Below are 17255 nucleotides of genomic sequence, written 5' to 3' on the forward strand. Positions count from 1 at the left end.
TTGCTAAGCCGATCTTACCAGAGTGCGTTGCCGCTGGGCTGAAGGCTCAGGTTTCTCATGTGCAAAGTTTTTTTGCGACAGAAAATCCTCTGCAGCGGGATCTTGCGGAGACAGTATCTGGCCTCCTGAAGTCCTTTTCGGCTACAGCCTGCAGCCTTGCCCGCTGCAGGAATCTTATCTCCAAGAAAGTGACTAAGTGCAAACTAAGAAAACTTGACTGGGTGAAGGCTACAAAAGTATCGGACTGGTGATGGACCTTTCCTGGGTGTGAAATTCAAATTTCTCCTACTCTGAGGTTTCATGCCAAAAACCAAGATGTTATAACAGGGATTCCTGGTTGGCTGAGGTATGCACCCAGGCCAGGCAGAAACCACCACTATAGTCAGGGTAAGCTAGGCACACACTAAAAGATAGCCTGTGCTCACCCTCTGGCATCTTGGCATAGAGTAGTCAGGCTTATCTAAAGAGACAATCTGTAAAGTATTTGTGCAGCACACACACACACAGTAACACAGTAACACAATGAATACACCACATAAAGACTCCACACAGAATTAGAGCAATAGATTATTATATTATGAACTAAACAAGTCCAAAACAACAACAATCCAATAGATAGCAGTTGCGATGTTGAATTTCAAAACAATAAGCGACAAATAACACCTAAAAGCAAATATCGCTTTTGGGGTTACGTGAGGTCCTGTTGGATCGGGGCAAAGTCAACGTTTGGGCCAAACACAATGGAGCTCAAGCTGGCTACGGGAACCCACACAGGCCCCGGTGAACAAAGTAACTTTCCTGGTCGCTATAGCGAGATGCATCATGAGATGCATCGATGCAGGTACCTCAAGTCAAGGATGCGACAATTGTCTCCACGAGCTGTTGGCAATGCATTGGTTCCGCAGACGGGTGCCGGAGTCGAAAGGTGTTGACTGATGCGCTGAGGGGATGTGTTGATCGCTCCAAGCTGCAGCGGCGGCAATCTGCTGTCCAATGTGTCAATCTCTGGAGGCAAAGCCCTGGTTCCAGTGCGATGCGTCGATTTTCCTCCTACAACTGGATCGATGTGCTGGTTCTGATACACGCAGATAGGAGATGCGTCGAAGTCTGTGTTGCAAGTATCTGGGCCTCTTCCAGTGAGCCAGGCACAGGAGCAGAGGTAGATACTTTGATATCCCTGAGTCTCAAATAACCGGAGACAAGCCAACAAGCCATTGGAGCACACTTTGAGTGAAGGCAGACTCCAGTTCTCCTTCAGCAAAATCAGAGAGCAGCAGACAGCAGGGCAACAAGCAGAAAAGCAGGCCTTACAGATCAGCAGTCCAGTTGAGTCCTTCAAATAGCACAGCAGTTCTTCTGGTGGAGCTTCAGTCCAGTGGTGTCTGGTTTTAGGGGGTCAGAGACCCAGTATTTATACCCAAAAGTACCTTTGATGTGGGGGTGACTTCAAAGCTTCTCTTTGAAGTGCACAAGTCCTCCTTTCAGTCCAGCTCTGTTTGCCAGGCTATCTATGGGGTGTAGCCTTTGTATGTAGACAGGCCACTATCTATTCAGTAAAGTGTTAGCCCCTCCCTTCAATCCTGTCTAGACAGGGCCATCAGAATGCAGATATATGTCGATGGGTACTCAGACACACCTATCCTTCCTGTGTTTGTGGCATTCAAAAGGGAATGCACAAAGTGTACCTGTCACCCACCCCAGAGGCGTATAGGAGACAGGCTGCAAGGCACACAGAGAAGTGAGTGCAGAGAAATGTCCACTATAAAAAAGTGGCATTTTTTCAAACAGTAATGTAAAAAACCAAATTCACTTACAGGTGTATAAGGGCATTCCCAATGCTAACCTATGAGAGGAGTAGGCCTCACAGTAGTGAAAAATGAACTTAGCTGTTTGTCACTGTAAAGACATGCAAAACATAAAAGTACAGGGCCTACCATTACTTATATAGCACCCTGCCCTTAGGGCTACCAAGGGCCTACCTTAGGGGTAACTTATATTTAGTAAAAGAGTTTAAGGCTTGGCAAGTCGTTTTAAATGCTAAGTTGAAGGACTTCAAAGACCCTGCCACCTTTGATATGCAATCCTGTTTTCTACCAGACTTTAGGAGATGCCACCCCCTGCCATGGGGCCAATTTGGCACCATGACAGTTTCAAAATTAGCTACGGTAGGAGGCGTATTGCACTACCAGGCCAGTTACACCCCTGAGTTGGGCTGCCTGATGTGCCACACGAAAGAAGAGTCCCATCATTTTGATTTTGGTAGGAATTAGAGTTCTGGGACAGCGTTATACCCACTCCCCACAGGTAGTGGTCATAAAGGGCGTGTAGTGACCCGAGGGTAAGTAGCCCATTGGCTACTACCCTTCACTCCCCTGAATGCCCCTAAAATGAGTTTTTAGGTGTTCACCTGACACAAAGAAGAGCCAAAGAAATAAGAACTTCGGACTGTTGGTGGACTGTGGCACCAAACCCTGCCTACCTGCTCCTATCGCGACAGTTGTAATACCCCAACTTGCCCTGCAGCTGTGCATCCTCCAAAAACCTTGGATGACCTCTAACACTTCTCCAAGCTGTCAGCATCTCCCTTAAGGTGGAGGTCCCACTTCCCTGCAGCCTGCAGGCACCAACCGTCACGTCCAGTTCATCGATCTGCTGCTCACTGGGTCCATCAACACAGCTGCTGCCCAGGAAGAGGTCGCCATACACAGAGGTAAGATCTGCCTCCCCACCAAGTGGCCGCCCTGCCCCAGCACCCGGAGTACTGGTTTCTTTGAAGCAACCAAAGCTTGTTTGAGTCCAGTCCGCACTGTAATAGCGCAGAGACTGAGCATTCAACAAGAGATTGTCAGCACCACAGAGGCCAGGACTGAGAGTGGCCCAGCTGTCCAGTTTTGTCCCCCTTTGTAGGTCTAACCAAGACCAGCCGACCAAAACACTTTGCACCCGAGCTCCCTGATCCGGGTCCATGACAACGGACAGTGCTCCCATGCCTCCAGGACCCCCACAAACCAAGTCCCCCGTTGGGAGCTCCCAGACTTGTCCCCAAATCCCACTCTGCAGTCTGTTTCTAGGTGGCCCCCGTCTTTGCCTACGGTGTAGCATACAAGGCTACCAACCCATTCTGCACTCCAGCACCCAGACACTCCAGGGCAGGTAAACCCAAATTGCTGGTGGTACTTTGGACCATGGCCCCCTAGCACCTTAAGTCCTAAAGGGGACTCCTGAGACTGTTTGTAAATAACCATATGCAGTATATGCGTTTTTCACCATAAGAAAGCATTACTGCTTAAAAGCACATTTGAGTGAACATTTTACTTACCTGCTAAAATTGCTATTACGAAAAGTACTTACCTATTTACAACGTTCTTGGTGTTTAAAATACATATAAAAAGACTTGTTATTTTACTAAATTTTACTAAATTGGTCTCAACTTTCTTCTTGAGTGTGTGTCTCATTTATTGACTTGTGTGTTCAACAAATACATTACCATAAGCCTAAACTGCTCTCCCACACTACTGATGGAGCAGGCTTTTGAGAAAATAAAACCTGCTCGGATTAACTCCCCAGTAACATATACTAATAGTGTGTTGTGAAAATTAACGTGCACAAACATAAAAACACGGGAAATGCTTTGCGCATGCGTGCAGTAATGCGGAGACTAATGCATGCCAGACTAGGCCGTATTTGCGTTCTGCTTCTAATTAATACAAATAATGCTGATTTTGCACATTAATGCTCTTAATAGGAACATAATATGGGTTAATACAATGGTGGGTGGTAAACAGTCAGAAGTACATTTTGTGAAATTAATAATGTCTGTTTCTGTTCATTATAGTGAAACTGGATGTGGGTCTACATTTTTGCATGACACTAGTGGGTTAAATTGAATGTTTAAAGAAATAAAATGAACTGAAAAGCGAGCTCTGACAGAGAGTGGAGAAGGCAGTGGCCGATAATAACCTTCAAAAGTACATTGCATGTCTGCAAAGTAACGGAAAGACGGCCATGAGAAAGAGAGGAAATGTACAAACTTCTTCCGCCGAAGCGGCAGTGCTGAATAATAATAATGTAGAAAGTTGTAACATGTTGCTTATGAGAGGAAATGCGTCATTCACGTAATGAGAAAATGTACTAGACAAAGAACACTATGAAAGCTTGAATATGACTATGGTGCTGTGATAGAATAACCACCAAATCAGCCAATGAAAGACTGAGTTTTTGTAAATGTTTCAACTACTGTGGGTTGGATATTTAGGTTTTAGGGTATAATTGAGGTGCCCTAGGGGGTGTAGTTAAGAAGCGTTGGGAGAGCTTAGAGGGAGATCGTCACTGTCCGTCGGTTTGCTGAGACCTACCTGTTTCCTGTTCCTGTCTTGTATCTAGCCTCCTGAAACTTTGTTCCCTGAATCTGTCTCAGGGGACCCCCTACTATGCCCGTGGCCAGGAGGTGGTATTTCACTATTTCCTTCGGTTAGTATTAGCTAAATGATTCGTACTTTGCATAATCAATTGCAAAGGTATTTTGTCAATGAAACTTTTGTCTCTTCACCTATCCACTCCTTCATGTGCATTTATTCATTTTGATATGAGTTTGACACTGTTTGCATTGACAAATGTTCTCTCTCTCTCTGTGTGATTAATGCATTGTTTGCCTTGTGATTCTGTACATGTTGAGCTCTTATTTTCTACAATATTTGGTGGTAAACAAAATTAACCTTACACCGAGTTTGTGGTTATTCAGAAATTATAGATAGATAGATAGATAGATAGATAGATAGATAGATAGATAGATAGATAGATAGATAGATAGATAGATAGATAGATAGATAGATAGATAGATAGATAGATAGATAGTTATTATTATTATTATTACCATCAACTTCTCAACTTTAGGTCCATCGACCAGAGGAAAGAAGTTGATATGCAGGCTCTGTTTGATATTTAGAGTATTAGAAACAAGCCTGTATAATGAACAACTCATGTTTGAGTGTTCATTAGTCTTGAAACTCATTCCCAGCGTCATTTCAGCAGATTATTTGGATAAATGTGTATGGGCCTGTTGTTGATGTGTTCGTTATTGATTATCTATCCCTGATTGCCGCTGGATCAGTTTTTGGTAGCAGAGGATGGTTAATTATTGATTAGTTTGGTAATAATTATTAATTATTGATTATTTATCCTCTGAGGCGTAAGCAGGAGGACTGTTCCTACAATTGATTTTAAAATTGTCACTTTTCTCTGTGTTTGATTTTAAAAAAATCTCTGAGCTCACCTGCACGGAAGCGCTGACTCTCACGCGCTAATACAGCCCTCCCAGACCACCCCTGACACAGCGACTCCAGCGCTGATACAGGGAAACGCCCACACCGCCAGCGCGGTCCCAAGGCGGAAGCCATGCCCACTGCGAGGCCACGCCCACCAAAGACTGCTACAAAACGCTGATAGCAAGCGCGTCGCATTATTGTTTGTTTATCCTCTGAGGCGGAAGCCGGAGGACTGTTCCTACAATTGATTTTAAAATTGTCACTTTTTCTCTGTGTTTGATTTTAAAAAAATCTCTGAGCTCACCTGCACGGAAGCGCTGACTCTCACGCGCTAATACAGCCCTCCCAGACCACCCCTGACACAGCGACTCCAGCGCTGATACAGGGAAACGCCCACACCGCCAGCGCGGTCCCAAGGCGGAAGCCACGCCCACTGCGAGGCCACGCCCACCAAAGACTGCTACAAAACGCTGATAGCAAGCGCGTCGCATTATTGTTTGTTTATCCTCTGAGGCGGAAGCCGGAGGACTGTTCCTACAATTGATTTTAAAATTGTCACTTTTTCTCTGTGTTTGATTTTAAAAAAATCTCTGAGCTCACCTGCACGGAAGCGCTGACTCTCACGCGCTAATACAGCCCTCCCAGACCACCCCTGTCACAGCGACTCCAGCGCTGATACAGGGAAACGCCCACACCGCCAGCGCGGTCCCAAGGCGGAAGCCACGCCCACTGCGAGGCCACGCCCACCAAAGACTGCTACAAAACGCTGATAGCAAGCGCGTCGCATTATTGTTTGTTTATCCTCTGAGGCGGAAGCCGGAGGACTGTTCCTACAATTGATTTTAAAATTGTCACTTTTTCTCTGTGTTTGATTTAAAAAAAATCTCTGAGCTCACCTGCACGGAAGCGCTGACTCTCACGCGCTAATACAGCCCTCCCAGACCACCCCTGACACAGCGACTCCAGCGCTGATACAGGGAAACGCCCACACCGCCAGCGCGGTCCCAAGGCGGAAGCCACGCCCACTGCGAGGCCACGCCCATAACACCTACTACAAATGTGCCGGCGATACCAGCGCAGCGGACGAGCGCAGCGGGAGCGCCGTTTGCGCGCCGAAGGCGCGCCTAAGGCAAGCCCGTCTGCGCCCGTCCGCGCACGGCCGGGCCTAGGGCCAGAACCCCTGGTGGACAAAGCTGCCCCTAAGGTAAACTATTCTCGTCGGGACCTCCTAAGTCTCAGACCCCCCATCGCCTCCTCATGTGAATATGTTCATGACATGAATGGACCTTTCACCAGCTGTACTCACTGCCAGCCAGCCCAGCTTAAACTCCCCATACGACCCTACAAGCCTTCAGCCCTTAAACTCGCTTCGCTGAATTGTCGCTCTCACCCCAAACACGCGATACTGATCAACCACCTCATAGAAGACCATGAGATAGACATCCTCTTCCTGACGGAAACGTGGCTCACCCCACACTCTGAGTCAGACATGGTGCTAGCCACTCCACCGGGCTTCCTCATTCAGTCCCTCCCTCGCCCATTAGGTAGAGGTGGTGGTGTCGCCATTATTTACCGGGACTATCTCACCTGCAAATCTAACGATGCGCAGATTCCCGACTCTGAAAGCCTACAGTTCACAATCAAGCTAGACCCGACTAACTCACTCTCAGGGATCCTAGCATACCGCCCCCCCGGTCATCCAGGTCTTTTTGCCAACACTCTCCTGGATACAGTAGCAACACAGGCCCACTCCATCACCAATTTCATGATACTAGGAGACTTGAATATTCATTTCGATGACCCTTTAGACTCTGGGGCAGCCGACCTGATCACTGAGCTGGCGGCCCTTGACATCCGTCTTCTTAACTCGGGAGCTACGCACATCAAAGGTCACCTGTTGGACCCTGTGTTCACGAGCACCCCCTCGATGCAAGCGAGAGAATCCCTTCCCCTCCCCTGGACGGACCACTTCCTAGTCTCCTTCCAACTTCCAGGAACTTTTAGGAAACCTCAAAAACTGCCTACTTACACCAGGGACAGGACCTGGTCCAGACTCCCCACCGAAGAATGGGCCAGTATCCTAAAATCAACTACCCCGGCATACGCAGAAGACCCGGCTAACGCCGATAGTAAATTTAGAGAGTGGATTACGACCTCCCTGGACTCCGTACTCCCACTCAGAACGCGGGAGGACAAAAACGGTAAATCAGGTTCCGCCCCGTGGTACACCCCGGAACTTCGACTACTCCGTAAAAACTGTAAGAGAGCCGAACGGCTATGGAGAAAAGACTGGCAGAACGCCAGCAAAGAAGCCTACCACAATGCAGTTAGACTTTACAAAACTGCCATTAAGCGCTCCAAAGCATCCCACTACGATACTCGGATAAAAGAATCCTCCAATTCATCCAGGGAATCTTTCCTTATCGTAAAAGAGCTACTGAAAGTACCAACCACTCCTTCCTCCACCACCCCCCAGGTAGACAGAAGCAATGAATTAGCCACCTATTTCAATGACAAAATTGTCTGCATCTTAACATCCCTTCCCCCTCCATGTCCCTCTAGCCACATGAACTATAATTCACCCCCTAGCCAGACTGGAATACGCTCCCAACTTGCGACATTTAGGCCAGTAACCCCCAACGAGGTAGAAGCAACCATGAACTATTTGAAAAGCGGATCACCTCTGGACCCTGCACCCATTAGATTCCTTAAAACCGTAGCTCCCGTCATCACCCCCACGGAGCTTATTAACAGCTCACTCGCTCAGGGATCTGTCCCCGCTAGCTGGAAAAGTGCAGTGGTGAAAGCACTCCTTAAAAAACCCCAGCTCGACCCAGCAGATATGGCAAACTACCGGCCAATATCACTCCTCCCTGGCATCAGCAAGGTAGCCGAGAAATTGGTCAACGGACAACTGTCTCAGTTTCTCGAGGCAAACAACATCCTACGGCAATCCCAAACTGGGTTCCGCCCGGGACACGGCACAGATACCGCCCTTCTTGCCGTCATCGAGGAGGCAAGGCGCATTCTAGATTCAGGAGGGTCAGTGGCAGTGATCCTCCTGGATCTTAGCGCAGCCTTCGACACAGTCAACCATCGTGTCCTTCTCCATCGGTTGGCGACAGCAGGGCTTACCGGGACGGCACTCAGCTGGATAGAGTCCTTCCTTACCGGACGCACGTTCCAGGTATGGGACGGCAACTACCACTCGTCCACCCTCCCCCTCACGAGCGGGGTCCCTCAGGGATCCTCCCTGAGCCCTACGCTTTTCAATGCATATATGGCCCCCCTTGAAGACGTAGTGACACCATTCGGTATAAAAATAGTGAGCTATGCCGATGACACACAACTGGTCGTCTCCCTATCCCAACTAGACGACCACCCAGACAACCTGGCAAACTGCCTCACTGAAATCCACGGTTGGATGTGTGAATCATCATTAAAACTAAACGGATCAAAAACCGAAGTGATGCTCATGGGTAAACAATGGGTGACCATCCCCCCAGCGGTCTGGCCAGACATGTTCGGGGAAATCCCCATCCCGAAACACGAAATTAAGACCCTCGGAGTCTGGCTAGAACCCGACCTCTCAATGAAGACGCAAGCGGCCAAAACTGCAGGTACTTGTTTTGGGCTTATGCACACTACCCGCAGGATTCTTCCCCTACTTCCACCCGCGTCCAGGAAATTATTGGTCCAAGGGCTCATACTGTCACGGTTGGACTATAGTAATACGGTCTATTTGGGAGCGCCTGAGGCTACCCTGGCGAGACTGCAACGAACACAGAATGCAGCAGCCCGTCTACTCATGAACCTTCCCTCCAGAGTGTCAGCCAAACCTGCCATCAAGGCCCTGCACTGGCTCCCTGTGCGCCAAAGGGTGGAATTCAAAGCCATGTGCACGGCATACAAACTGATCAACGGATCGGGACCTGCGATTCTCAGCGGCCTGGTTACTCCATACAAAGCACCCAGAGCTCTACGGTCCGAAAACGAGCACCTAGCCAACATCCCCAAATTCAAAAGGACACGTACCGGAGGCCGACGCTTCTCTGTAAAAGCGTCCACTGGATGGAACTCCCTCCCACGTTCCCTCAGACTGGAACCCAGTTATCTGATTTTCAGAAAAAAACTTAAAACCCTTCTATTTCCTAAATAAAGCCCTCTCTCCTTCTCCCTCTCATCTGGATAACAAATTTTCATAGCGCGGGGATGCCCTCGGGTCACCAGGCGCTTTACAAGTCGCTAAATAAATAAATAAATAAATAAATTGAATATTTGTTTTCTAACATGAAAAGTTTGTGTTTTGTTTTATGTTGTCTGAAAATGCGGGTACGGAGTTACCTGAGATCCCGGGATAATAATGTTTCAGCCTGAAGTAGGCAGAAGAAGAGTGTGGATAAGTTATCACACTGGAGAAGTAGTTTGTCTGTAGTCATAATACTTAACGGCGAAAAGCTGTAGGTGTTATATTAGGGACTATTCGTATGGGAGTAGATTTTTGTATGTAATAGTGAAGGGTCCACTTCCGAAACTCTGGCCTTACATCCCCAAAGGCGTACCAAGACCTCTTTCTACGTGAAAGTCCTCTTCCGAAACTTTGGCTAGTATCCCTAGAGGTCCTCCTGTAGCTTGTTTGAAGGGAAGAATAGTGCTGGTTGTTCTTTTACTCGAAGTGAAGGAATCTCGTTTTGAAGTGAAAACAATCTCTTTATTTAGTGGAACAGACAAGGTAGCATTGTTTTATGTCGTTATTAACAAGAATTTGGTTAAGAAAAACCTAGATAATACATTGCCGTAATATTTTGTAAAGGGAGGGTCAGTACTAGTAGAAGGAGTAATACTGACATCAGAAAAAGCTGCGCTGGCATTGGTCAGAAAGCGGAATTGTAGAGAGCCGTGATTGGTTGACTGTTGTAAGCTGCATTTGTATTGGTCGAGATATTGCTTACGTAGTGGTGCTCTGATTGGTTGGTTGGTGTGAGTCGCGCTGGTATTGGACGATTAATAGCAAATAGAAATTGTAGAAGTACGAAGAGTTTGTTGTTGATTTATTGAATTATATTTTAGTGTAAAGAGTTGGAAAAAATTAAGCTGATTAATGAGATAAAAGGTTTCTTTAGCAAGCATAAACCAATAGTGACTAGAGAGGGAATTCTTATTCCACCTCCAAGAACGCCTGCTTCTTTTATGAAGTTGAAATGTGATTACCATACATGTACTTGGTTAGAGAATTGGATGAAATACACAGAAGATGATGGTGTCTTAGCTTTTCCAGAGCATGGTGCATTTAATGTAAGTATTCTACAGAATTTTAGAGGACAAATGAACTCTTTAGAACCAAGACCTTGACCAAGACCTACTCAGTATGAAGCGCTTGAGGAATGGGAATATGAGGCGTACGAGCGAGAGAAATATAGGGGTGGAAGAATATACAGGAATATAATGACTAGATATCCTTTTGAAAATCTGGAAGAAAGAATGAAGAGATGGAGGAGAGCTGTGGTAACGGAGGGGTTGTATCCAGTTTTAGTTGCTGAAGAATTGACTGGAGGCAAATGTAAAGAGAAAAAGAAATATGTAGAGACATCAGGATTACATTTTGATGAATCTAATGATGAATTGTTAGATGACATTTTAACTAAAAGACCTCCACTATATCAAGAAGACTCGAGTGAGACAGTTCCAAATGCGCCATTAATGGGAACACCACTGATTCCGCAGGTTTCACACGCTCCGGTAGTTACTAGAGTAGTACAAGAGAATGAAATGGATATGTTGACTAAAGTAAGACAGGAGTTGACTCAGAAAATTAATCAATTGAGTCTGAATGCGGAAGCATTGACAGTGCCGGTAAAAATTGGCCCTATAACTCTGTTATATGGAGATAAACAGAATATATCAAAAGTAAATGCATTAACAGTTCCAATGAATAGTGTTAGGAATGAGGTAGTAACGGTAGCTGATCAGGTTAAACAAGTTGAGAAAAATACTTCATTGATTGATCTTCCAGTTTGTGAGTTGATAACTGAAACCCCAAAGAGAGGTGCGCAAATAGAGCCAAGGAGAATAGTAAAGAATGTTGCTCCAGCTTCAGGGAGTTCAATGGGTCCTTCGCCAGACGAGTTAGATAAGTGGATAAAAGGAATGGAAAAGCGGAAACCTCAACCATAGATGTGAGTAAACTGAGAGTGGATTTGGAAGACATGATTATTGGTACAATAAGTCCAGACAGATTGAGTACTGACAGAGATGAGGAGTTGTTATTTTTGTGTACAAATATTACTTGGAGAGCAAGAAATCTTAATGAGAAATTAACAGAAGCTGCTTGTGAATATGGGATAAACATAGAAAAATCAAAGGTGTTACAGAAAACGTAGAGAATGGATTTTTCTGACAAGGATTTGGAGAGTTTGAATGCGTCTGGTAAGATTGCAAATCAAAGAGTTAATGAACATCTTGAAAAAATTGAGAGACGTAGAACGATGGAAAGGCAAATGGGCAAAAATAACAGAAAGAATGAATTCTGATAAAAATGCGTCTTTATATCCATTAAGGGAGGCAGAAGAAGCTGAAAGGGTGTGTCCGATGAGAGAAGTTCCAGGTGGTGGATATGGTCATGTTTCTTGGACAAGACAGGATATATTGTCTTCTACAAATGACTTTCCTAGGTTGAGGGAAAAACCAGTTGAGTGGTACAAACAAGTAGAGAGGCTTGTGAAAGTTTCAAAGGTTTTTTTGAAGAATTTAGATTGTTTGAGATTGTTGTTCCAGCTGATTTGTGGACTGAGTGTAAGATTACCGTTGATTGGCCTAAAGAGGAATACCCAAGAGATCCGAAGACAGGTGCACCTTCTGATGAGGTGATGAAAAGTACAATCAGATAATAACTTACTTGAAGAGTAAAATTTCCCCAAAGGAAACGGATTGGGTTAAAATAGACAGGACAACACAAGAACCGAAAGAATCGGTACATGCATATTACGAAAGGTTGTTACAGGTGTTCAAACAGTACAGTGGGATGGAGAATATTGGAGATAAAGAAATGGGACATTTTGTACATCGTTTTTTGTTTGGTTTGAAAAATTAGTAACATGATTCAGCAACATTTGATTTGTTGGCAGAGTAAAACAATTGATAAGATTCTGAGATATGCGAAATATTGTAGTGATGATATTGAGTCGAGACATAAAAAGTTAAAAGAGAAAATGATGTGGGCACAAGTGAAGGTAGCAGAGCAGCAAGAAGTAAACAGTGGTTCTCATACAGATTATCAGATGAAAGGTCAGAATCAGAATGGTCAAGTATCTGGTGGTGGCAGGGGTAGAGGAAAAATGAATAAAGATGATTTGAAAACGAAATATCCCTGTCATGCGTGCAGAAAATTTGGACATTGGAAGAACAAGTGTAGATCTGTTCAGAAGAATAATGGGGTGAATCAAAATTAATTTAAATCCACAGATGCAGAATGAGGTGGTTGTGAATCAGCAACAGCAGGTAGTTACTCAACAGCTACAGGTGCCACAAGCTCCTATGCCAAATAATGTGAATGCTCAAGTACAGAGGTACAGTGTGAATACTGGATTTCATGCAAGTGAACAAGTTGGTAAGAATCAAAATGTGCAAATGGTTTTGCAATACTTGTTGCAATGCAATGAGAGTGATTTAGACTCATCTCATGACTGTGCCTGAGGGGGAGAGTGTGTGGTTGGCACAACTCTAGAGGTAGATCAGTCAGGTCAATTTGTTGATGGAAAAGTGGAAGGTAATGATATTACATTCCTAGTGGATACTGGTGCAACCCGTTCTACTGTGAGAGCAGCAGAAATTCCTAACCTACCCTTCTCGGGCGAAACTATTCAAGTTGTAGGAGTCTCAAAAATGCATATTAAAACTCCAATCACAAAGCTAATAGAAGTTCATATTGGAAGATTCAGAGACATGCATCGGTTCGTGGTATGTGATACGAGTCCAGTGAATCTTTTAGGGAGAGATTTACTTTGCAAGGTGAACTGCACCATCTATTGTACGCCTGATGGTATTGCTTTTCAAACACCAGATGAGGATAGCGCGTTTAAGATGCTGCTAGCAAAGCAAGGGACAGATGTGGATGAGTGGTTTTCACTTCTCAATGAGAAAGAAATGCCTGTTGAATTGAGAAATTTAGTAAGGTCCGATGTATGGGACATTTTAGAGGAAAAGAAACTGGTTTGATGAAAGGTGTGGATCCTATTCTGGTTACAGTGAAACCGGGTGCAACATATCAAACACACCTCAGTACAAGATGATTCCTGAGATAATAGCAGGAGTTTCTCCTACGATTGATCAAATGATTGAGCAGGGTATTCTGAGAGAAATACTGAGCAGTCCTTGCAATTCGCCTATTATGGAATTAAAAAGCAAAGCAGAAAATATAGAATAGTGCAGGATTTATGGAAAATTTATAAAATAGTGGTACCTTGTTGTCCAATAGTGCCAAATCCAGCAGTGATTCTTTATCAAATTCCCTGTGATGCAGAATGTCACGCAGTGATCAATCTGTGTCAAGCGTTTTTCTCGATTCCATTACATCCGGATAGCCAATATTTATTTGCATTCTGGTTCAGAGACCGTGTTTTGGCATGGTGCCGAGTTCCTCAAGGGTACACAGAGAGTCCTTCAATTTTTAATCAGATCTTGAAAAAGTGTTTGGAGACTTTGGTCATGCCAGGAAATTCAGTTTTGGATCAATACATTGATGACCTACTGGTGGTATCAAAAACACGAGAGGCATGTGTAACCGATGCAACTGTCTTACTGAATTATTTGGCAGAAGGTGGACATAAAGGGGTCGATTCCGATCCTGTATTTTTTTTTTCCGTACGACTTGTATCCGTATTTTTTTCTGTACGAATCGTACAAGTCAGGTCCGACCCGTGAAGTATGATTCGTACGGGAAAAATACATACGGATCGGCCCGATCCGTACGAATCGTATTGGGAAAAGTTGTACGAGACGGACCCGGACACTTTTCCCTACGAATCGTAAAAATACAGTCCGAGCGTACAAGTACGATCCGGACCGGCTTTCCGATTTACGATTCGTACGGAAAACGTCCCGGACACGGGGACTGACTTTACCCTCTACGAAGCGAAGTTTGTACGACTCGTATCCCGGGAAATGTTGTTCCCGGGGTGCGAGTCGTACAGGCCCCCCAGCGCTGGGGGTACGCACCGTACATACACAACGCACGGGGGTATATGCCTGTACGACTCGTACCCCTGGGTACTCAGCTTTTACGGCTGTTATTGGCTCCCGTAAATCGTACTTGCTGGGCCATAAAACGCTGCTTAAATACGTACGGACATCCCGTACAGGCTGTTCCGGATCAGAATCGTAGTTTTTTTTTACCCGTACGGTCTTTTGTACGATTTGTACGGAAATAGGCTTTCTGTATGAATCGTACTTCCTAGGTTGTACGGACAGTTTACCGGGTACGAGTCGTACGGAGAAAACGCTCCGTATGATGATTCGTACGGCCTTTTTCCAGGATTGGAATCAGCCCCCAAGTATCACCAGCAAAATTACAATTCTGTAAACAGGATGTACAATATTTGGGACACAAGATAGAGAAGGGAGTCAGGAAAGTGACACCAGAAAGGATTAGTGTGATTCAGCAAATGAGTCATCCTAAGACTCAGAAAGAAGTACGAATGTTCTTGGAAATGGTTGGATATTGCAGACAGTGGATCAGTGACTTTTCACTGATAGCAAAACCTCTACAGAGATTGACACACAAAGATGTGACTGATCCGATTGAGTTGGATGAAGAAAGCATGAGAGCTTTTATTGAGCTGTGAGACAGTCTTTGTCGAGCACCTGCATTGGGAATGCCAAATTATGGAAAATAATGGCATTATACTGTTGTGAGAGAGATGGGTGTGCATTATCAGTTTTGACCCAAAGACATGGAATGGCACGACGTTCAGTGGCATATTTTTGTGCTACTTTGGATTCAGTGGCTGCAGCGTTACCAGGTTGTTTGAAAGCAGTGGCTGAAATTTGTGTGAGTCTGGAACAGAGTGAATCGATTGTGAAGGGACATCCAGTCAAAGTATATGAATCACATTCAGTTGAGATTCTTTTGACAAGATCACGTACTCAGCACATGACCTATAGTCGGCTGACTAGGTATGAAAGAGTGATATTGGGTGCTGAGAATGTGACAGTGGTGAGATGTATGAAGATAAACCCAGCAACACTGTTGCCGAGTCCATTTTGTGAGGAAGTGAAAGATGAAGCAGATCATGATTGTTTGGATGTGACAAAACCAAGGCTGGACATCAAGGATACTCCTCTAGAAGAATCAGATAGTGTGATGTTTGTTGATGGATCATGTCTGAGAATTGAAAGAGGTGTATTGAGTTCTGCCTATGTAGTATGTACAGTGGCTACAGTTCTAGAAACATCCTGTCTAAATGGGGTAAACTCTGCAAAAATTACTGAACTAATTGCTCTGATTAGAGTATTTAAAATTGGCAAAAATTTGAGAGTAACCATATTTACTGACAGTCAATATGGTTTTGGGGTGGTTCATGATTTCAGGCAGCTATGGATGCAAAGGGGATTTCTGAGTTCTTCAGGTTCTCCAATCAAAAATGGCAAAAATGTGAAAGATTTATTGGATGCCTTGAAATTGCGAAAAGGATTATAGTGGTAAAATGTTCTGCCCCAAAGTCAGGAAATGATGATGTGACAAACGGCAATAGATATACTGATCAAGTAGCGTGTTTCTGTGCACAAAATTCAATATCCATCAACATAGGGGTGTAAAAGAAAAATACCAATTGCCACTTGATGTTTTCCTCTTTTGAAACTTGGGATGAAATTAGGCAGTTGCAGGAAGAGGCAGGTGATGAAGAAAAAGAACTTTGGGTAAAATCAGGCTGTAAAAAGAGAGCAGAAGATGAGGTATGGGTGTACATAGATGATAGACCAGTCATGCCAGATTGTTTACTTTCTCAGATGACAAGGGTATACCATGGAATTGCACATGGTTAGGCTCTTCAAGCAGTCATGGTATAACCCTAAATTCAGGGCTATGCAGAGAGTCTGTGCAAAAGGTTTGTCACCTGTCAGCAGCAAAATCTAGGTAGAAAGACAGTTGTTAGTTTGGGACGAATTGGAAAAGCAGCAGGACCATTTAAGAGGATCCAATTTGATTTTATCGAGTTACCCCCATGTAACGGACTAAAATATGTGCTGGTTGTTGTTTGCTTGTTTTCTCATTGAGTAGAGGCTAATCCCACAAGAAGGAATGGTAGCCTTACTGTAGCTAAACTGCTTCTGACAGAATTGATCCCAAGGTACGGATTTCTAGTCACTTTAGAAACAGATAGGGGATCCCATTTCAATAATGAGATAATTCGGATGATTTGTGCAGCATTACAAATTGAGCAAAAGCTGCATTGTGCTTATCGACCAGAGGCTTCTGGAATAGTGGAGCAAATCAAAAGTCTTGATTGAGAAAAGTATGTGCATTCACAACACTGAAATGGCCTGATGCTTTACCTCTGGTATTGATGAGTCTTAGAAGCATTTTTGATAAAAAGACTGGATTGAGTCCTCATGAAGTTCTAATGGGAAGACTAATGAGACAAGCGATTGTACCAGCAAACAAACTGATGAATATTTCTGATGATCTAGTGCTTGATTATTGCAAAGGATTGGCTGATCTGGTGTGGTCTGTGTCTCATCAGGTTGGAGAAATTGCAACCACAACACAGCCAGATCAAGCACATGATCTGAGTCCAGGAGAGTGGGTTCTTATCAAGAAACATGTGAGGAAGTCGTGCTTAGAACCCAGGTGGCACGAACCATATCAGATCATTTTGGTGACAACGACAGCAGTGAAGTATGGTGGCTTGCCAAGCTGGATTCATGCAAGTCATACAAGAAGAGTCCCAAGTCCACTTGAAGAAGGTGAGCAGCAACTGGTCAACGGAAAAAATA

The 17255-nt window shown here is 44.6% G+C and overlaps 1 protein-coding gene across 1 annotated transcript in view; it reads right to left on the bottom strand.

Moving 5' to 3' along the window:
* LOC146783944 (sodium-dependent serotonin transporter-like) overlaps nucleotides 1-17255 on the bottom strand; it is a 733782-nt gene that overhangs the window by 394566 nt on the left and 321961 nt on the right. The window lies entirely within an intron of this gene.

Source organism: Triturus cristatus, chromosome 11 (genome assembly GCF_964204655.1).
Source record: "Triturus cristatus chromosome 11, aTriCri1.1, whole genome shotgun sequence".
NCBI classification, from domain to species: Eukaryota; Metazoa; Chordata; class Amphibia; order Caudata; family Salamandridae; genus Triturus; species Triturus cristatus.